Raw genomic sequence first — 22,962 nt, 5'->3', positions numbered from 1 at the left:
AAACTACACCATTGGGGCAAGACACTTGGTCTCTCATGCTTTTAAGAATGAGGGGAATAACACCGATCTGTATAAAGCACATTGCTACCTGTGGCTAGAGTTGGCCTCTGTTAATCACCAGCCCAAAGTAATCCAGGCCACTGGAGGATTCAGATGCCAGCTCAGCAATTAACCTTGTTTTGTTTTTTTTTACGCGCTTTTCTGCTGCAGCTTCCTTGGAGATTCATGAAGCTTTTACAGAACACAAGAGAGACAGTAAAGAGCCTCCCTTGTTCAGTGCACTGATGGCTGCAGAGGGTTAGAAGTAATGAGACTCACTTGAAAATCAGAAGTCATAAAATAGTATCTATTTTCTCATTTGTTTGCCTCCCCTGTTTGCAGCCTCCAACAAGAGCCAGGGGCACATTTTCATTTGGTTTTGTTTTTCAGCCAAAAATGGTGTTGTTAAGAAAGAAAAAAGAGGGAAGGAGTAATTTTCAGGAAGTGAGACCTGCAGAAAAACAGCGACTACTGTGAGAACTGATAAAAGCAAAGATGGTGGCACCACTGCATTAAATACAGTTTTGGAATTTAATTTCATTTTCAACCCTGCCTCGTTCCTTGTCTGCTAATTTCAAGCCTAAACTAACTCTGCTGTTGCTAAGCCTTCCAGGGGAGAAACTCGTGTTTCTAAGGGCCGTTACAGTTGACACAGCAGGGCTTCGGCTGAAAACTAATCTGATGTGAAGGTTGGGTCTGGAGGACACCCTGGTACATATTGCCGTGCCCCTGGCTGCTAGGTCAGAGCAAATTCGGTGGAGCTCAGCCCCGAGTATAAGGGTTGCAATTGTGCTGGTGTGGTGGGTGGTGAGAGACAGCCTGTTCCTATAGGCACGGGGGAGGGATGGGAGGTGGAAGGGGGCTGGGGGAGGAGAGCTTCATTTGCTGCTGCTCCCAGGGCTCTTAATTGCAGCAGCATACATGGTGATAAGCTGCTGAATTGCCTTTCATCGGCCAGGAAACCCAGCATGTGAAAAAATTTGGTATGTCATTGTCTGTTTGCATAGCTCGCTGCCTGACCCGCCGGTCGGCACACAGGAGGGGAAAAAAAAAAGGACAAGTATTATTGCCACCCCAAGAGCCACCGATCAAGGCATCCTCCTGCCTGCCCCAGAGAGATGGAAGGAGCGAGTGGTGGAAATTAGTTCACTTTGGCCACGTTGCGTGCTTCATTTATCCTCCTTTTGAGCCATAACCCCTGTGACAAAGCGTTTTCCCAGCTGCAGACTCACGGCTGGGCCCTGTGGAGCTCGGACTGGAGAGCGAGGGGTGGCACAGGCGTTGGTCACAGTGTCTGGGCACAACCTCCCTTGGTTTTTACAGTTCCTCGGCCCGACTCCTGAGCACTGAGGAATTGCAGGGAACCTGTAGTTTGCTGATTTATTTATCTGGCTCTTCCTGTGACTTCCAAGGAAGGGTTTCCTTGTCCCTATGCTAATTCAAGCCCTGCTGAATAAAGAGGCTTTTTTTTCCTGTCCCATCCTGCAAGAGGTCATCTTTATTCAAGAGCCATGAATGATGTGCGCTGGGTACTAATCGCGCACAAAGAGCCCCGTCCGGAGCCAGCCAAGCATACAGCTGTCCTTTTGTTTACAGAGATGGAGAGGGAACCTAAAAAGTGCTCCTGCCCCTGGGGACAATAGTAGCAGCTCATGAGATGCCTGAGATTTGGCAGGGCCCCTCTTTCCTGGCGCTAAAGGACCTTTATTAAACGTAAATCATGTCAGCTGCTACCACGACCCTTTCTCAGCTTATAAAAGATTCCCTTTTGTTGCTGAAGTGACACGATGGAAAGGAATCGGTCTGAAATACCCCGAAGACTGGAGCGATGGACCAGGTTGGGGACAAATGACACTTCTGACTGTTTAATAGTAGCGCTCTTCTGTCCCTGTTACAACGATGCCTGCAGCTGGGTTAATTTTTCAAGCCGTCTGCTGATTCAATGTGCTTTATTGATTTTGTGTTGGCTTGAAATGTCAGGAGGCCACGAGGACAAATTTCATACCTGTGAGTTATGAGGAATAACACAGAGCCCTGCAAGCTTTAGGATAAATATGTTGCCAGTGCTGATATCACTGGAAAAGTATGATGCCTTGGGCACTGAGAAAATAATTAGGTGTAGAGCACCTCTGCAAAGAGTATCTCTGTTAAGGGAATAATTATTAGACTTCCCTGACTACTGCATTTCCCTGAGGTGGGGAGCAAACGCTCTTTCTTCTTCGCCTTGTAAATAAAGGGCAATCTGAGTATAAGGAACAAAACCACTCATGGAAAATGTGTTGCTTCAAGTACTGCCATTGGCAAATTCCCTTCCTCATTAGGCAGCGGGTGTTTCTGTGCAAGGAGAGGGCCTGGGGAGCACAAGACACGGCAGCCACGGGAGCTTCAGGCAAGATGAGGATGTGTCAGGAGGAGTTTGACGTCCCTCTGGCATTTCAGGCTATGAAATGCCAACTACGGAGTGACTTACCATTAGGACTCCTTTCAGGCTGTGAATGGCTGGGCTCATCTTCTGTTTTTTGTAGAGAGGTACCAGCTAAGCTGAGCAGCCTCAAAGATACGCACTTTGCTTATTAGTATTTGTATCCACCTGCTGTTTAAAATTGCACTTTAATAGTATCGATAGCTGACTCAGACCCTGCCTTGCCCATCCCTCCTTAACCCCTGCTTGCGTTAACCTTTGTTTCCCTCGAGTTGATATACCAGACTGTCCAGCTGTCTTGCTTGCTGGCAGAGAGCTGTCACGAGGATGTATTTCTCTCCCACCAGCATCCCTGCCCGCCTCTGTGCTCTCTCTGGTTTGGTGTCTTGTGAGTTCTCTCAGGGCAGGCGCCCCAGGGCTGTGCTGCGATGAGCTCAGTCCATGCATTTTGCATTACACACCAGAATAGGTCATTCAGTAGGTGGCATTAATCCCCTCATTCAGCATCGGTGCAATGCTCCGTGACATTTCTGATCATAACCTCATGGAGTTTGGGGAAGCATATTAGTGGCTTTCATAGGTGAGGTCCTGCTGTCTCTGGGTAACAAGCAGACCTCGTTTTCCTGTAACGAGCAGCGCTCCTTTTTTGTGTTTCCAACATATTCTACATCTTTTGACAAGGATCCCCACTGATCTCCCAAAGATTCATAAATAACTGAGCCCACAGCTCTGTGCGTCACGGCACAGCTCCTCTCTGCAAAACAAGTTGGTTGCTCCAGGCCACCTCTGGTCACCAAGCCTAAGGGCTGTCCCACTGGGGTTTCATGTCCATGTGTGCGGGCTGCTCAGGACCCCCAGGGTCACCTCCTGGGGCTCATAAACAAGCAGGTTTCGCTGTTTTGCTTTTCCTGTCTGTTTGCAGAAAGCTCTGTCAACTGTTTGAATTTTCCAGGTGATTTATGTTGTGTCACAGCGTTCTATTAAAATTGTTTTAAATATAATTTTTGGGCATACTTGATTTTTCCCTTTACGGCTTTGTGGTTTCACCTAAAGCCATTAGGCTGGCTTTAGGTCTGATTTGGTCCTGCCATATTCTGGCACAAGTTCTTCAAGTCAGAGAAGAGTTCCCAGTTTGCACCAGCAGTAACTTTGCCCTGAATCTGCAACAACTTATTGCCATTTTGAAAAGAAAGCAATGTTGTCTACATACCACTGGGACAGTCACAGAGAGGATATAAAGTGGTTTAGTTTGCCTTACCCAGTGGCTGGAGCCCTTTGCATTTGATATTTACCTTGTGAAGATCTCGGTGTGAATAAACCACATGAAGGTTATTCAGAAAGACACATTTTTTCCTGATGTTAGTAATGGGCTGGAAAAAGGGCTAATGGAGTGTTAGTAACACAGAGACCAGTCATCACGTTGCTATCTTCACAAAACTCATCTGTATGAAATGCTCATCTTTTTTACAGGTGTCATAAACAGTTTTCTCCTAAATAATATATCTCAGGGTTGAGATATATCTCTCAAGATATTTATATATATCTATAAAGTCATATCTCATATGCAAAATATATACAGCTGAAGTATCAAAGCTTAATTTGCCCACGTAAAGCTTAGTGTATCAATGTTTAGTGGTGCTGACGCCAATGAAAGGTAGAGAGAAAATGAGGTATTAGTTGTTTTGGATGTTCAGATTTTTTTGTTTCTGATTTGCTACAGACCAGAATAAAACGCACAACGGCATAGGTGAATCATTCTATGTGCTCTCTTTACACTCAGATTTTAAATGTATTTTTTTTTCCTTTAAAATAGTTTTTCAACTGCTGAGATGCACTGACACAAGTTTCAAATATATTTCACTCGCTCATTAAACAGAAGAAGAAGGACAACAAATGTCAAAGTGAAAATGTGCAGAGGATGGGGAGATGATTCAGCCTCCCTGATAGCTCTTTACCATGGCAATTTGCTTTATAAGTTGCAGATGTAACTTTTAGCAAAGCAGGGTCATTTCGGACCGTTTCTCCCCCGTGCCTTAGAGTCTCCATTGGTTGAAAAACTTTGCTGGGGCTGAATATCTAACCCGTGGTTAGTCATACAAACAAGAAGGCAGATTCTCACAGTTTTCTGTGCACCAAATTCAGATTAAGTGTGGCCACTTGCTCCCCGCACCCCACGGTCTTCTGCATTCAGCACCTACCCTGGAAATCTTTGAACTGTTGGAAGGATGGGGGACATGGCAGATGACTGCACATGTCAAATCTTGTTCCTTTTTGCACACACATAGGACCACTGAGCTCTTTTTCATGAGTCACAGCCTCAAGAGCTGATGTTGTGCCAGGGTGGTTCGACTCTGTGCTTCCCAAGCAAGTTATTGGGAACGTAGTACTATGTCTAATTTCCAGTGGCATCCACAGCTTTTTACACGTGTAGAAGTATGAGATGTGCTCTCAGAGACCGCTTGAGCTAGCAGAGCACAAGTGCTCCTAGAATGCATGTGGGGTGTGGGTGGACCAGGTTCGCTGTCTACTTTTTGGGGAAGGGTTGCCATTGACTGTGTGTACAGCACTGAAATAGCAGAGCATCAGCATTTCTGAGATAACACTTATCCAGTTATTGATTAATAAATGCTTAATATTGCAAGAAAGTGATCACAGATAAATATGTCCCTGGCATGTCCCTGCGGAACAGGTGTGTGTCTGTGGTGTGATTTCTGACTGTCCTAGAAGGTGCTAGGGAACAGTAAAGGATTCACTACCTTTTTTTTCAGCTCTTATTATACCACAGGATGTAGGTTCAGATCGCTGAAATTTGTGCCACCAGTCCCTCATACCAGTGAAAAACAAATCTGATTCTGCTCTGCTACCAGAGCACATCCCCGTCTCGAGATAAAGGATGTAAACTCACTCCCCAAAGCTGCTCTTAGGTAAGATTCCTGCACTGTATTCTTCTGCTGTCTCCTGAAATGTTCCTGATAGCTAGGTCCTTTCTACATCCATGCAGGGATTTAGCCCAGAAAAGCTGAATTCTGGGCCCGAAATTACCTGGACTTTCAGGGAAATGTGCTCCTGTTGATGTTTTTTTCCCCACCAAACTGCAATGAAGCTCTATTAATCCTGGCAAGCTTCTGAAACCGTTTTCCCAGCCCAAGTAGCACACGCTTGATTGGCATTTCTGAAGAAAAAAAAAAAAAGAAAAAAAAAGGGGATCTGAATGTGAAATCCTCATTTCTTTAGCGGCACCATTCACACGTAGGAGCTGCCAGATGGCTGTGCTCTCCTGGGCCAGCCCCATTGCGGGGAGCAGGGAAAGAGGCACGCGACGTGATGGCAACCATGGGCTCACTGGTGCGTGGGCCAGAGGAGGCGAGTCCCACCTCCTCCCCGCTTCAGAAACATGCTGTGGGCCAATGATTCCTTCCTCTGCATGTCAACCCCAGCTCTGGGCTGCAAGCAACAGTGAGTTTGTCAGTTCTCAGCAAGGTCTGGAGGGAGAGATGCCACACTGCATCGATGATCATAGAATCATAGAATGATTAGGGTTGGAAGGGACCTTAAAGATCACCGAGTTCCAACCCCCCTGCCCTGGGCAGGGACACCTCCCACCAGACCAGGTTGCTCAAAGCCCCATCCAGCCTGGCCTTGAACCCCTCCAGGGATGGGGCAGCCACAACTTCCCTGGACAACCTGTTCCAGTGTCTCACCACCCTCATAGTAAAAAATTTCTTCCTGAGATCTAATCTGAATCTTTTTTCTTCCAATTTAAAACCATTTCCTCTTGTCCTATCATTACACCTCCTGGCAAAGAGTCCCTCCCCAGCTCTTCTATAGGCACCCTTCAGGTATTGAAAGGCCGCTATAAGGTGGGCTTGGTGGAGCGAGGCTGTCAGAGCCTGGATTAGGAGAGGAGCAGCTGGAAGGGGTTGGTGGAGCAGGGGTAGGAGGATGCCCCGCTTATTTAACAGCTGCAAAAATTGCAAGGAGCTGGTTTCCCTCCTGTCAGACTCCAGGGAGCTCGTGGTGCCTCCTAAGACACTGGGGCTCAGTGCAGGGCTGGCACTGGAAAGGAAAGCAGGGCTGTTTCCTGGAGGCAGGAGGGGGTTTCAGGCTGGCCAGTGGGAGTTTTCAGGCTGCTGTGGGGAAATTTGCAGTGTCTAGTGTCTCATTCCCTGCCAAACAGATGAAGGTCATCAGCACGAACTCAGACACGGCTGTTTACATTTCGATCGATTAGAGAAATGAGATCCTTTTATTTTTTACCAGTCCCTGCTGTCTGCAAGTGAAGATACCAACTCCAGGCACACTCAAAGCGCCGCTGCCTTCGTCTCCTTGCTGCCCTCGCTATTTTTATCCTCCGTAAAGACGCTGCAATCAACTCCCTCTGCTACCTCTGATGGATAATTTAACACCAAACACTTAGACGGTTAGTGGTGCAGGGAGGCTTTTCTGCAGGCAGAGAGAAGCTGAACAGACGAAGGTTGCGCTGCGCTTCTGAAATCTCCCAAAAATAGCAATGTGGAAAGCCCACGGGGGGGAAAAACTCTCCAGGAGTGTCAAACACTGAAAGAGCCTGGTGGAAAGAGGGGTTCCCTAGAAAGGGGGCTATTCACCCGTTATACCCCAGCCCTGTGTCACCCTACAAAACAGGCTGGCTTCTCCGGCAGCCCAACAAAACGCGAGGCAGCTATTTAAATTGTTAACAAGTCAATCAAATCAGGCCATGCTTTTGGCTGCCTTTAGTTACACCCACTACTGTTGGACCAAAAAAGGAGTAAACAACTCTACTTTCCCCACTGTAGGGAAAACACGATTTCCTTGACAAAGCTCTCCTGGTATTAGAGGTCACTTGTTTTACTTTTTTTTCCACCACAGGCTCTACCTCTTGGTCAAGCCCCTGTGTTGGTGGAGGAATGGTGCTCATCGTATCCTGCAGAAGAGCATGTGTTCTGGTAGACTGTACTCTCTGTGACAGCTTCTGCTGACTGGAATAAGTCCTCATGCTAAGCTGTGCACACAGTTAATGTGGCAAAACTCCTCCTGAGTGGGCACAGATGTACTGGTATAATACATCTGTACTGGGATAGCTACTCCCAATAACTCTCCCTGTTTAAACATACAGTACAATTTCTGCACTAAAGAAGGTAGGCATGTAATTATATAGAGCGGTTGAAATGGGATTTGCCAGGCTACTGGGATGGATATTTATTCTTATATAGGTACAGAAATAAGTACAGGTCTGTTATTAATCTGTCCTATGTAGCAGACACAGTATGGACCCATATAGCTAGCAGTATGAACCATCCTACAACAGTTTGTTTCCTGGATACATCAATAAAAACCATACCTTGGCAAAAATAATTACGGCAGGACAAAGGCTGCCCATGCCCATGTCTGAACAGCTGTGTTGAAATAATTATGGCCAGAGGTGGGCTGGGATCCTCCTTCAGTCCAAAAGCTTTGTGGCTTTGAGATTTCAGTCATACCAATATGATAAAGGGAAAAACCTTTCTCTTATTTTGGGACATTTCACCAAGCTCCTCAGCTCATGTGAAGTCCACCTACATCAGCTAACAGTGTGGCTTGTCAGTGGGAAACCCTATGTAAACCTGAGGTGGATCACCATGGCAGTGTGAGAAGAAGACCCATACTGGATTCTCTGTCCTGATGCACTGGGAATAGTTTCTTGTCCCTGGTCCTTTGTGGGGTGTTAGCACAAGAGAGACACCATGGATTGTCCTCAGCATCGATGGGTGCCAGTATCAGGGCTATGGTAAACTTATTCCCTTTCTCTTGGGTATGCTGAGGGGCAGACATGTGGGACATAAGCATTAATGCTGAGCTGGAGCATCCATGTTCCACCCTGGCTTATCACTTTTATCTTACATTGATACGCTCCAGCCTTGAGGCATACAGGATCCGGCCTTTGCTAATATTTTGCTAGAGCCCAGCAACAGGACTTCTATTTTCTCTGGCAGGGCTCATTTCAAAGACTCCTGGTCCCCGGAGAGGCAGCTGACATTCTCTCTTTCTTCATTTCATCCTGCCAGCTGTCTTCTCATTTCTGTCTTTTAGACCTGTTTTTGTTCCTGGGCACAAATAGTTGCGCAGGTCAGCACAGAGCTTTCATTCAGCAGCAAGCTAAGTAATTTTTCAATGGCATAATGTTAGCCTATTTTAATCCCTGCATATATTCACTCCCCTATAACCTGGATACGTTTAATTTAATGGCAGCAGTGAGTCACATCGAGAAAATAAATGGCAGAAGAGGTACGAAAAAAAGCATCCCAAACCTTTAAACCTTTTCTTTCAGCTTTCTTAGGGAGATTTTGCAAAGCGGATGGAGGATGCAGAAATATACTTTACACTGTATCGCCTTGGTGACTTTTCCAGGCCAGCAGAGATGTTCCTCAGTACCAACTATTTCAGTTCCTGGCTCAGCCACAGACGTCACTGTAAAGATAAATTTTCTACCATTTGCTGGGAGTTGCTAACGTGGGGAATAAGAAGTTGCAGAATGAAACCTTGTGTCTCCCAAACCACCAGGGAATGCGCAATGCTTCTTATAGTCTTTGGTGGTTCACCAATGCCAATATGTTTTCCCAGTATGAATGTCAACCAAAAAAGCCTTCTTCTTGGCTAAAAACACTCCTTCCAGGGCCATCTCCCTCTCTGCTACCTCAAAGTCCCAATTAGAACTGCGGGAAAAAGCCTCCTCTCCCTTCCCTTTGCTTGCAGCCGTGTCTTTGTGGAGCAGGTGGAATTGCTGTTTCGTAGGTAGCAGTGCCCTGGGGCTTCGTTTTGTGAATCGCACTACAGCAGCCACCTCTTCTTATCTGCCAATCAAGGTATTCTCTGACTAGTCATTTTATAATCTACCATAGAATACTTTACAATCTACGGTAGGGTAGACTTTTGCCAAGATATTTCATGGTTAATTCAGAGCAAATGCACGCTAAGCTCATTTAATCTAGCATGCGGTTTCCAAAACTTCCTGTCCTCTCTGTGTCCTCCGTTTCCAAAAATTGCAGCTCTTCCTCCTGCAGCTCGGGTGCTAAGAGGACTTAATTTCATTCTTCTACTTTTTCTTCTTTAACTGAAAGTTGCTACCAGCTTCTCCTAAGACAAGGGCAAAGTCGTGATGGACTTCAGCAGGTGAAAGGCTGGCTTTTTAGCTACTGCGTTCATCTGCTAGAAATGAGAAGAACAGTCTCACCTCCATGGGACACCAGGCCACCTTTGAAATACATTATCCACCGTAAAAACGAGGCGGTCCGGCAGCACAGCTGCGGGCAGACCACTCGCTCAACGACAGATCGAGTTACCAGAAATCAGATTTTTGCATTAACAGACTTGCCCCCGAGCGTGGCCAAGTTGTTGAGAAGGATTTAAACATTAGACCCCAGTGATGCTGGGAAAAGAATCATGTTGTGAAAATCACATTGTTGTGCCAAATAAACTTGCTCGGTGCCAGCAAGTGAGAAAGCCACATCAGAGGGCTTGGTTGCTGCAAATATCATGTCATTGGGGTGCATTTTTATGTCCTCCACGGTTGGGAGAGTTTTGCAAGAGTTCTGATAGCAGCATTGGAGATTGGAGCACCTCCCTTATGAGAAAAGGCTCAAAGAGCTGGGGCTCTTTAGCCTGGAGAAGAGAAGGCTGAGGGGAGACCTTATCTACATTTACAAGTATCTAAAGGGTGGGTTGAAGGAGATTGGAGCCGGACTCTTTTCAGTGGTTTCCAGTGTTAGGCTGAGGGGCAACGGGCTCAATCTGGAACATAGGAAGTTCCATTCAAATACGAGGAAAAACTTCTTTACAGTGAGGGTGATGGAGCCCTGGAACAGGCTGCCCAGGGAGGTCGTGGAGTCCCCTTCTCTGGAGATTTTCAAGACCTGCTTGGTGCAGGCCTGAGTGATGTGCTCTGGGCAATCCTGCTTTAGCAGGGGAGTTGGACTAAATGATCTCCAGCGGTCCCTTCCAACTCCAACAATTCCATGATTCTGTGATTTAGTTGGACACAGCTCCTACAGCGCTGGTCCCCATGGGCAGCCTGTGCTTTCCTGGGATGCCTCTCCTACTGCTGGACGGGACCACAACTCCACGAGCATCATGGCTGAGGGTTCAACTCAATGCATCTTAATACCAACAAGAGGAGCAAAGCTTCAGAGATGTGTATTTCCTTCATTGCCGTTGAGCAGTAAAATCACTCAAGCCCTTCATGTACGTATGGGATTGACCCAGTGGCATCAGCAACTGTGCTCAACTGGTCCCATCCATCCCCACCTGCTGCATTAGTCACACAACGTGCCTCCATGGTGGGGTAAGCCCCAGTGTCAAAGGCCTGGGCTGCAGCTGCTGCAGACCCAGATGCCCCAAGATCTCAGGTATCAGCCAGGGATTTCGTCGAGGTAAAGAGATACGTTGACTGAATTCCTTTGTCCCCTTGTTCCTCCCTTTTGTTCTGTTGGTATTTCTTCTTCCCCATGCTTTGAGGAAGCTTCTGCTTTGTGGGAGACCCATAGGACATAGAGCAGACAAATCGGCAGCGAATGGCCCAGAATTTGATGAGACCACCATTATTTTGCACATTATTGCTGCCAGGGAGGAGTGAAATGTGTGGGAATGGCGAGCCCACAGCAGGGGGCAGTGCTCTATGGAAAATCCATTTACAGGCCTTCAGACATTTTGAGCATGGGAATTGTGAAATTACAGAGCCAGACACGGCAACCCCGAGTTTCTTTAACATGCCTCTTATTCCCTGGCCAAGAAGCAGCACTTGCAATGAGGAGGGCTTGTGGCCAACCGACATGGCACGACGCAGGTTTTGTGTCTGTCTCAAACAAGTGCTTGATTTTGAGGTGAAAGAAAATTATCAGGAGACGTTTCAGTGTTTAAACCCATGGATGTATTTTTCCAGATGCCTCTGGTGTCTCCTTGGGCCATTTCTAAGAAAGGAAACTCAAGTGACCAAGGCACCTCCACAGCACCCTGAAGGTGGAGCCCTCAGCAACCTGCCTGCCTTTATCAACCATTGCTTCAGGAATCACATGCTACCCCAAGAAGGGCCATTTTTAATTAAAACTGGAAACTATTGCCAGCCCTTCCACTCGACTCCGGCGTCAGCCCTTTTCCTGTGTTTACTGCAGGCACATCCTGCCCGGAGCTCTATCCAAACACAACAGCATCTTGCAAATAAACACTCAGCGGTAAGGTCCAGGCCTTCCCTCCTCCTTGTTTGCAGATGGCCACCCCACCACCCCGTCCCGGCTTGCGATGGCCGTGACGTGGGGAGGGAGCAAGGAAAGGTGGCCTTGGCGAGCTGAGCTACAGCTCACTCCGACAATTTAAGCAAACTCAGGGCTTTGTTGAAGGTCTGCTGCTGCCATTTAGGGTAGAAAATGGTCGTTTGCTTATCATTTTGGACTGTGTTGCCACCAGGGAGCTCAGCTGGAGGTGGTAAGGAGCTCTCCATCCGCCTTGCTCTCCTGCTCCTCTTACCTGCCTCCACCAAGATGTCAAGGGGACACCTCATGTGAACCTCCGCTGTGCTTCCTGCAAGTGTCAGGGCAGTGAGAAGATTTTCCTAGCTAATCAATATCTATTTACTTGCTTAGATTTGTAATAGGTGCAAGAGAGTGAGATTGCTCTTGCTGATCCCTCCCTTCCCACCCAGGACACGTGGACCTCCACTCCCTCCCCTATTGATGACATCTCCATGGAAACCACAGAAGTGGTGTTCAGGGTAGAAAGGGTTTGAAAAGGATTGCAAGCGCTTGGAGAAGCCTTTCACACCATAGGCTTTGTCCTCGACATCCCCAGAGGCCCCACGGATGTCTGAAGCCACCAGGAGAAGCACAGTGGATCTGCCCAAGCCAGGGGACCTTCGTCTTTTAGGGGCCACACAGTGTTTTGCTTTCTGTTTTCGTGATCTCTGCTCTCTGGTTTATCCTCTGATCCCTTTCTCCTCCTCTCTCTGACGTGCCTCTCTGGCTTTCCCAAGCACCATGCCAAGACACTAATTACATTCCTCGTGCTCCTGCGTTTCCATTAATGGCTGAGGACTTGGACCCGTTCCTCCTTCCTCCTCCTGCTGTACCTGTCCCCGGCCCAGGGGACGGTCCTGCCTCAGGGCAAAGACCCAGCACTGAGGGTGCCCCGTGGGACAGGGCAGGTCTCCAAAATCCAAGTGAGAGGAGAGGAGATGGCCTGTAGTGTTCCCAAACACACATTTGAAGGGTGGGACACAGTCACCCCAAGGTTACACAGGTTCAAAAAGCAATTAGACAAACTCACTGAAGGCAAATATGCCCAGGGCTACTAAACACACAGGCCTCACCTCTGAACCAGGACGTCCCTCAGCTGCAGGTCGGGGGAAGGAGCACGTATTTTTGCTCTGTTCTTAGCTCTTCCCTGTGGTGCACCAGCAATTGCTCTGCAAAGGAGAAAAGCCACGTGAGACCATTAATTCTCTTCCACTGGAATTTCAACATTTCCCCTGCCCGTACCCCGACTTCCTTGCTTCCACATTTCCAAAACCAGGGAGCTAACCTTCCACAGGGAGCAAGGGTCTGGCTTCACCTTGCAAATGGCGTTACCAAGGAGGCAACAGCTTCACTGACAAGAGAGCACATGCTGTCTCTCCTTCTGCCCACAGGCGCATCATCTGGGCACCAGCCATCCTCCTGCTCCACCAGTCGTATCCCAAAGGGCGCATTTGAGCATCGACAGCGCCGCGCTGGAAGCTGTGGAGGACTTGACGGGAAGCTCCCCCAGGCAATCTCAGCCCTCAGCCTGTTGCTGTTCATCCAAGAGATGCTCTCCTCGCCACCCACCATCTTGCCTGTGTGCATCCTCTCTCCTTTGGAGGCTGGGACCCTGCCCCATATCCAGACTATCTCCTCCGGCTACCATGTCCCAACCAGCCTTGGGGTGCCGTGGGCTTCCCGTGCCTCCCCTTGACTGCGCACCCTCAGAGGAGCAGATCCGGGTCCCAAACCGTGTCTATAGAGGGGAGGGGGCAGCCCTGGGAGAGGTCTCACTGCATCACACCAGTCCCCCAAGACAAGCTGCACCAGATCCGTTTAAAGGGATCGTCTCCCGCAGGCAGCGCAGCATCGCTCCCAGCAAAGGCTGGGGAAGCTCCTGTGCAAAGCTGACCTCATTTACAGCTTTCGGTGCTATTCTGGTAGTTTTGGGTGTAGCGAAAAGGAACCTGGCATCTATCCTCATTTAATACCCATCTCAGCCTGACTTTGAAATGTCCTACTGAAAGTACAGCCAAGGGAAACTCTTTTTTTTTTTTTTTTTTTTTAACAGACAAAACAGCCAAAGGGGGAGTAAAAAGCAGGGAAGAGGGAGCAGGAAAGAAGCAAACAGACAGCAGCCAAGGATTTGGGGGCTGCAAACAGCTTCATGAATAATATTATCCCCTGGAAATCAAGCGGCTGGAAACACTCGGTTGACCCAATATGCAAATCTGTCCCCGGGAAGGGAGAGGGCAGATGGGATTTCTTGTGCCCGGTGCTGGGCTGTTGCAGAGGGGGAGGTGAGCCTTTTTTGGCTGGGCACGGCCAGAGCCTCTTTGGCATGGCCGGAGGTCTCTGTGTGTGCCAGCTTGGGGGAGGCTACTACAAATGAGGCCAGGCTGTTTTGGTGAAAATTGGACGGGTGCCTTGAGGAGGAAGGAGACGCACGCGGGTGCTGGGGGGCCACCACTGGCCCCCAGGAGCTCAGCCCACCTTGCAGGGGAAGCTCCCGTGCACCCATGGATAGATGTGAGTGTGGATGGGGGCAGACAGGGACCCCTTGTAGCCCCACCTGGGGGATGTGGACCTTTCTCCAGGAATAGCAAGGCACCTCTAAGCCTGCAGCGTGGCTGCTGCTGGTGCCGTGCCACCAGCACATGAAAGGCGGGTGCTCTGCTCCCTCCACCCTGCCAGGGCAGCTCCGACCAGCCCCGTCGGGAACGCGCTGCAGCAAACACACCTCTGTTTACACAGCATCTGGGAATAACGCCCCTGACATCGCACCGAGGGAGGTGACAGATCCTGGCGAATGCAAAGGGCGTTTGCTCGCCCTTACCCTTGTCAGCCCATGGCACGGAGGGACCTTTGCTGTGTCCCTCTTGCTGGTTGACGTGCTGCTTACTGGGGGATGTGGCTGGTGGCTCTTGGCACCCCTGTTCCCAGGAACCCAACCAGATCGCTGAGACAAGGGCTGTTTGTTTTTATCAGGTGGTTTCTCAGAGCATTTCCATGTGTGCTAGGCTTGGTTTTCATAGAATCATAGAATCATATGGGGTTGGAAGGGACCTCTGGAGATCATCTAGTCCAACCCTCCCACCAGAGCGTGTCTACCTAGAGCACGTTGCACAGGAACTTGTCCAGGTGGGTTTGGAATGTGTCCAGAGAAGGAGACTCCACCACCTCCCTGGGCAGCCTGTTCCAGGGCTCTGCCACTCTCACACTAAAGAAGTTCCTCCTCGTGTTTAGGTGGAACTTATACTCAAGGCAGAGAGGTCCAACATCAGAGTGACTTTTGTAACTAGAAGTAATTGGGTTCCAACAATGCATAAAATATCACTAGATATTTTCTCGTTGCCAATGCACACACGAGGGCTTACCTGTGTACCACATTCTCAGGGCACAGCGTTTTACAGCTAGTTTTTTACACCTAACTGGTGTCAGTCAGTGATGCACAGGGACTGGCGTGCTGGCCTGGCACAGTAGGTAAAAACCACCTTAAATGTGTCCTGGCAGAGGTGTTTGCACAAAACTGTCATTTTGGCCCTCAGAGTGCAGATACTTGTGGTCATATCACGGTCTGTTCAATGCTCTCGCTGTGCTATTGCAGCTCCCTCCCAGGGGTCGGGCTGCTCCCAACGGCTCATCACACTCAGAAGACTTTTTCTTCATTTCTTACAGGAACATTCTTCTCTTCTCACGGCTTTATTTTGACTTCTTCCCTTTTTCCCTCTGTGGATAACTTTGTAAACTTTTTTATATGGAGTTTTTTGCCCCTCTTCCATGTGATGCGTCATTGCGTGTTCTGCACTTTCCAGGATTGTTTTGGGGGTTACCCTCCGTGTATGTTATAGTGGGTCCACCAAGATGCAAATAACTCAGAGCATTTCTTCAGCATCGGCAGCCCTTTAAGGCATTTGGCAGAGGAGTGTTACTGAGATAGCTACGGAGTGGTGATACATCTTGTCAGTCTCACATGAGATGCCAGGACATTGAACTTGAGCACAAGGTGCTGGTGCTGAAATTAAAACTAATTGCTGTAGCACACCAGTGCCTGGAATAAGGCTGATAAAGCTGAGGCCTGCAGAGACCATCATCAGATTGGCAGTTTGCTGGGGTGCAGCTCAGTGACCTCTCTCCGGACGGAGCTGCAGTTGCTTCATTCCTCCTTCAGCACAAGGAGCAATTGCAAAACTTTTAAAGACTGAGGGCTGATCACTGCATCCTGGTTCACTCTTCAGCACGTCTGTGCAAATAGCAGGGATTTTGAAGGCTGAATCCCTCAATGGCTCTCTTGGATGCATCTTGCTGAGGTACCTGTGGGGCCGAGTCCACAACGCTTGTGTTGCCTGGTGTAGAGCTGCAGTGGGGAGGTTCAACGCTCTGACCAGAGCCGCTGCCCTCTGGTCTGCAAATTCCCATGTGCAAAACCCATCCCTTAAGCTACAGAGAGTTGGGCATGAGCTCCTTTCTTTGACTGTTCAATAGGGTTGTCCTTCATTTATCTAGGATGGACTTTTTAATTTTAATCACTGGCCACGCAGCTGAGCCTGAAGGCTCTGTTGTGCTAGGTTAAATGGAAAAGGTTCTCAATAATTGCAGTGAAATTGCTGATAAGAAGGTCAGTTTTAACACAAGTTTCAATTTTAACCACACCTGCTTTGAAGCCTGACGGACACAAAAGGGAACCAAGCCTGTTTGAGATCAGGTGTGAATTCTGCACTGTGGTAGGACAAACAAATGGCAGAGCTCAGGATCCTCAGGTGCAACCAAGGTTTGGTTCTCTTGATTCCTGCAGGGAAGAAGCTGAAAATCTGTCTCTGGGCTTTGGAGTGCAGGTGTTGCTGACCCAGGGAATGTTTGCCTGGATGTAGCTGTGTGGAATGGGTCCGTGTGAGGTTTGTAGCACAGGCCACAAGGCCAGAAGCAACTGACCTCCTGTATGACCATTCCACGTGCCTCCTCTGAATTTGGGGCAGGTTTATAACTCCATCAAATTAACTACCCCAGGACAGAGATCTCCAAACCCAGACATACTTCTAGTGATGTATGGGATAGCTGTTGATGGAAGGGGTGTTTTTTCCGCTGTTTTCTCCCCTTGCTGCTTCCACTTTTGTGCCAGCAGAGTGAGGAGGTTAAAGGAGATGGACAATCAGAAAACTAATCCCACAAGGAAAAGGAGGATAGTGGGCTTATTCCTCCACAAAGCTGGAGAAGCCCTAGTTCTTCATTGTAGGGGAGGGGAAGTGGGACCACCGTTTTCAGCTCTGCAGCCAGCTTAACTGTATTGTCCTGGGGCTTTCCTTTAATTTTTATTGCTTTACCACCCCACCCCCCTGCCCCCGACAAGGACATTCCTGTCATTTTATGCATGACACCAAAATACAGAAAGGCAGTTTCCACAAAGCAAAAGACAGGTAGCATCAAATGACTTTAGAAAACAGAATAGGATTTTTAGAACATGTGCTGTGATAGGAATCTTCTTCACCTGCTATTGGGAAGAAGATACTTCAGCAGCTGTGGATATAAATAGCACTTATCAGGCAGTGGAAAGGAAACAAAGGTTTGGATAATTAGAAGAAGAAATGTCTAGAGGAAGATGAATTTTTTTAAAGGGCAAATAAATCAGCTCCTGTGCAGCTGGTGGAGGAAGGAGGTGCCTGACAGCATGGTACCAAATAGCCGGGTCTGAGAAGGGTCATTGGGAAAAGTCAAGCAGGGGCAGCAACTGGAAACTTGTGCATCTATTGGACCAAAAATATCAGAAGCAAAGGAAGATGATTGTGACTTTAATAACTAAGCTAGGATTTCTCTGATGCAGGGGCAAGAGTCTGAACCTCTCTCAGCTAAAGTCTATGGTGACATCGCTATTTATTTTGACAAACAGCATTTTTCTTGTACCTTCACCTTCCAGAGAAAAGCAGCAGATAATATGAAAACCTAATTTCTCTGATGAAAGTACTTCCTTTTGATTTCTTAATTTGAAAGAAAGATCTTGGGAGTGACTGCAATGCCAGCAACCCTCTGCAATGTGCAAAGCCCCTTGCTGTCAGCAGGCTTGTGCTGAAGATGAGGTTGGGAGGAGGGCAGGGTGCCGGTGCAGGGGTGCTGGAGAGGTGCTGTGCTGCATCCTTTCAGTAAAATGGGTTTGAGTGCCTGGGCCAAAAAGAAAGTTCACGTGAACAGGCAGAGGGGCGTGAAACCAGTGGAGCTACGCTCATGTAAATCGACTGTGGCCCAGGTTATTAATTATGCATAAAGCTCATGATGAGTCATTTGTTTGACTGTGTTCAGATTGACTGGACTTAACTCAGTTCTACCAGTTTTGCCCCTGTTGAAAAAGGGGCCAGGAAATATTTTACTGGAAAAAGGGAAAGGTGGAAATGCATAGCTCTCACTCAAACAGTGTGAGGTTGGTTTACTACATGCAGGCTTACATTTGGCTTACATGCTGCTCAGATAAACGGCGTGCAGTGCTGGAAATGTTAGCAAGGTCACCCAAGGGTGCTGAAAGGCACTGGAAGGACCTAATGCTGCAGAGCCAGGCTGTCACCTCTGCTGTGGCTGCAGCCCGGGGGTAGGGATGTCTGTGCTCCAGCTGCGCTGGGGATTCACTGCAGTGCCCGTGTGTGCTGCTCCTCAGCGAGGGAAACGGCAAGATAACTGCATGGATTACTTAGCTGCTAATACACCTCTTGCGATGAAAATTGGGGGAGTGAAATGGCGTTGATCATGTGAGAGCGAATGAGCAAAATGCAAATATCTCAGTTTGCATCAGGCTCTGGAAAAAAAAAACCTCATACGTTCAGGGCCAAGACAGCAGCGGGATTGTTGGTCACTTAGCTCTGTCCTGGTTTGACGAAAACAATTTACTTCCAGCTTCTCTGGTTTTAGTGACAATGAAGGACAAATTGCAGCTGCATCATGTAAAAAAGGATTACTTAACCATGCTACAGTTTGTTTTGCATTAACTGTTGGGAGGCTGGTGCTAAGTCTCCCAGACTCTGGTGGGTTTTGAAATCCCACAGCACAAGTAACACGAGGGAAATACAGTTTCCCTGAGACATGGTGTGAAAGCACTTTTAATTTCTTAACACGTCTTTCCCCCTCCTCTCTGACCCTGCCATACTTGACATATCAGGGCCAAGACAAAACCAGCAAATAACAGTGAAGTGTATCTCAAATCTTAATAAAGGTGGGTTTTTAAGAAGTGATGCTGGTGGTGGGCTTTTAAATGTGAGTTGTGCTCCGGTCCATCCCTGTCCCTTTGGAAAGCCCACCCCACATCCTGCCCGTGCCTCAACAATCAGCCCTGTCTGTTTTTTCTCCCCCATAGAACCAGGATTGTACTTTTCTGGAGCTGGGGATGCTGCCATCTGCGTTGTGTAACGGTGGGCACGTTGTTCCCACTCGGCCAGCAATCACCACGCCGAGCCCTCAGCCTTGGCTCCCTGCCACCCACGCCTGACGTGCACTGCGGAAAACGCCGGGGATCTCAGGGTTAAGATAAATTATGATCCCTTTTTTTAGTAAGGCAAACAATCGTGGGGCTGCGGTGCCCGGGAAAAGCTCTGCCTCTTTCCATGATGAGTGCTCAGGCAGCGCTCAGGCGTGCCAGGCATTTTTTCCTTTTCTGAACTAGAAACTACTCTGTGGAAGCAAACTTGAAGAGCAGAAGGAAACTCTGCATTTCTTTGTATAAAATTCCACATGAAAAGTGCTCACTGGTGTCATCGCATCTTGAAGTCTGCTCTGAACTGGACTTCAAAAGCCACAATTCTTGCGGGAGGCTGGACCCTCAGTGGGGTGAAGGCTTCAAAAGGAAGAGCTGAGCCCCTCACTCTTGCCCTGTGCCAACAGCCAGAGGCAGCTGACACTAGAAACATCCTGCTCTCCTTCTTTGGTTCCTGACTCTGGGGCCTGTGGGAATGGTTGAAATGCTGCTATGTTTAGTGACATTTTTATGTGTGTTTGGTTTTGATCAGCATTGGTCCTTTTAGAGAACCTGTCCAGCTAACAGCTTCCACAAGCCCACGCTGCAGCCATGCTGCTTGTTGGTACCAGGCTGGTCCCAATAATCCCAAATCAGCTGCCAAAGTTTACAGTCCACCCTGCCCCTCAGCTACTTTTTTTCCTCAAAGTAGACCACCAGGGGAAGGCTTCCTCTCCTCTCCTCTCCTCTCCTCTGCAGTGGCTAAAAGACTCTACTGTTTTTTACAAATTTTTTCCCCCTTCTTTCTTGTTTTGTTTGTTTGGGATTTTATTAGACCATCTCTCTCCTTTTCAACTCCTCTCCCTCTCCCTCTCCCTCTCCCTCTCCCTCTCCTCTGTCATTAACTTAATCCATCACCAAAAAATCTGGGAAATTAAGCATGGTTTGCAGATCTGAGATACCAAGGGAAGGGTGATCCCACCCTATCTAAGCACATACCAAGGGGCAATGTGTCTCTGTTCCCAGGGAGGGCACTGGGATCCAATGGGATGTGTTTGATGTCTTAAGCCCACCTGAAAGCTGATCTGTTCGGATCCCATCCAAGGACGGTGCCTACCAAGAGCACCAGCTGAGGACTTTTCACAAGATAACATTATTGATCCTGCTCTGGCTTCTCTAGCAGCTTTTGACTGCTCTTCTCACTGTTCATCAATGGACATCAGTGAAGATATTCTAAAGCTTCCAACCTCCTCCAGGTGTGCACAGACAAATAACTGTCCCTGAAGATGTGGGGCTAGTCAACACCCACCACTACTCTGAGTAAGGGCCTCCAGATGGACTGGCATCAGCAGTTTGTGTCCTGGCATCACCCTGAGCTCCATCCTGAACATATATGGAAATCTGGGAGGCCAAAAAGGCAAATACACCAAGGGAAATCAGAAATGCTGGGGAAGCCACAGGGGCTTTACCAAGGAGTTCAGCTCCAATTTAGTGTAAAATTCACAGGCCTTGATTGCAGTAACAAGGACTGCAATTTTGCCTGGGTCTGCGCATCTGACACCTCCTCTAGGCACACCCGGGTGAGAAGAGCTAATGAGGTCCAGACTGATCCGAGCTGGAAGGAACACACAGTCTGCTTCTCAGAAGGATTAAGAATTAAAGAGCCACTGTCAGGTCCCATAAGTGTAAGCACGAGGTACAAAACCCAGCAGCCCTGAGCTGCTGATGCCGAAAAAGCTCATTGAATTCTTCAAGGCAGGATGCAAAGGGCATCAATCCAGCAGCGTCTGCAGAACAAGACCTGGCACTGTGTCAGAAGGAGGGGCCATGCCGGGCAGGTTCTCGCAACAGGTTGAAAGTGCAGTGATCACCAGAGGTGGATTAGCATCTATTTACCAATGGGGCAACTTCAACCTGAATATCCTGGTGCCCTACTGTTCTCTGAACATACAGCTTCTTTGTATTAATCTGGTCCAAAGCGCATCTTGGAACAGCTCATCCCAGGCAGTAGCGTGTCCACCAGTAGGTAGCAGAGGAGCAGGGGTGGTTTTGGAGAACTCATGCCAGCTGTGGTCCACTGGTGTCCTGTGTCACCCTGCTCTGAACCCGGACATCTGAGTCATGGTCCCACTTCCCTGCTGGTCCAGGAGGGTTTGAATCAGATCACAACAGTGTGAATCAGGACTGGAATGAGCCCTTCAACTGAGTGTCACGAGGCTCTGAATCAGGTCATGAAACAGTCCTTCCTCCCTAGACATGGAGGGGCTGAATCAAGGTCTGAGCTGATACTTGTTGCTCCAGAGCAGAGGGCATTAACAGAGCATGACTGTGAGTAGCCTTGGCTGGCAGAGTGAGAAGGGAAAGATCCTAATTGCATGGTTTGATTAAAACCTGCCTGGTTGGTCTCATTCTCATCCAGTTTGCCATAATGTCACAGGCCCTTTGAAGTGGAGAAAAGAGGGAGGAATAGAAAGAGGAGTATTCTTGAACAGTAATGATGATAGTTTTGGAGAGAGGGCATTAAATAGGACACTTCCAATCTCCTCACAGGGATGTCCTGATCCCAGAGAGTGTATCTAGTAGCCTTCAGCCCACTACAGAGCCGCTTACCTCATTGCCCCTACATTTAATGCAGAGGAGCACAGGTTGTGCAGACTGTTATTTAGGTTTCAGAGATTCCTGCCTAGAGGTGGGAGCTCCTCTGCACCAGACAGAGCATGGTCACTACCAGGAGAACTCTGAAAAACACCAAATCCAGATGGGCAACGGTGCAGGAAAGGAGGTACCATCCCTATTTTTGCAGAAGGGAGATTGATTTTATACAAAGTCACCCGAGGGCACAGCGTGGCCAGCACAGCTTCAAAGCTCATCTTTTCTTACTGCTTTTGAAGCTTTGATCTGCTGATACAAGCCTTCCCCTCCACCAGGGAACAACGGGTGCTTTCTTCAGCTTTACACCTTTTTGCACACATTCACTTTCATGCTTCAATTCATCGACTTGTTAGTGATGGGAGCAATTAAAGTGGGCTGCACGTGCTTTTCTGCGCTCCTTACCTTTATTGTTCTCCTTGACACTAATAGTGCTCTCTGGCTGGGATGGCAATGTGACACTTATTGTCATCTGAGAACAGAGTTGACAAGACTTATTTTCTTCCAGCCAGCACCAAGGTAGCATTTCTCAATCTTCAGCTGTATCTAAGCGCTGTTGCAGTGGAGTCTTTCTGTAGGGTGAGCCATCCGGGGGCCTGGTTTCCTGCAAGAGAAGATGGAGGCAAAAGGAAAAGCTCTTTAGAAGTGTGGGCCAAGTCCATCTGTGTGTGCAGCTCTCTGGTTTCAGGGTGTGTATGGGACAGGACAAGGTGGACAGCCGGTGTCCCACTGCTGACAACTGTGAGACACAAAAGGAAAAGCTCTTTAGAAGTGTGGGCCAGGTCCATCTGTGTGTGCAGCTCTCTGGTTTTGGGGTGTGTATGGGAAAGGACAAGGTGGACAGCCAGTGTCCCACTGCTGACAGCTGTGAGACACAAGTAGATGAGCTGGGATTGCCTGAATTTTTTTCTCTCTACCTTGGCATCTGCAAATGCAACAGCCTGGGTGCCCACTGCCAGCTTCTGGAGTCAAGGCAGAAGATATGAGCTGGGATTGCCTGAATTTTTTTCTCTCTACCTTGGCAGCTGCAAATGTGACAGCCTGGGTGCCTGCTGCCAGCTTCTGGAGTCAAGGCAGAAGACGTAGGATCACATTTAGAGAAGGAGGACAGAGAATGGTGTTTCTTAGGGCTGCTTTAGTAGAAGACATGTTGTGGTTGGAGAGAAGGCTGACTAATATCT

At 48.4% G+C, this 22,962-nt stretch overlaps 1 long non-coding RNA gene across 1 annotated transcript; it reads right to left on the bottom strand.

Moving 5' to 3' along the window:
- Positions 1-5,218: 5,218 nt before the first annotated feature.
- On the bottom strand, positions 5,219-22,364 carry LOC106897096. The gene is made up of 3 exons (XR_001413718.1): positions 22,187-22,364; positions 12,795-12,890; positions 5,219-5,633 (listed from the first exon to the last, which is right to left on the bottom strand). It is a non-coding gene; the product is annotated as an uncharacterized LOC106897096 (long non-coding RNA).
- Positions 22,365-22,962: the final 598 nt, after the last annotated feature.

Source organism: Calidris pugnax, unplaced genomic scaffold (genome assembly GCF_001431845.1).
Source record: "Calidris pugnax isolate Ruff unplaced genomic scaffold, ASM143184v1 scaffold211, whole genome shotgun sequence".
In the NCBI taxonomy this organism is placed as follows: domain Eukaryota; kingdom Metazoa; phylum Chordata; class Aves; order Charadriiformes; family Scolopacidae; genus Calidris; species Calidris pugnax.
The sequence above is the reverse complement of the archived record's forward strand: the minus strand, read 5'-3'. Positions and strand labels throughout refer to the sequence as shown.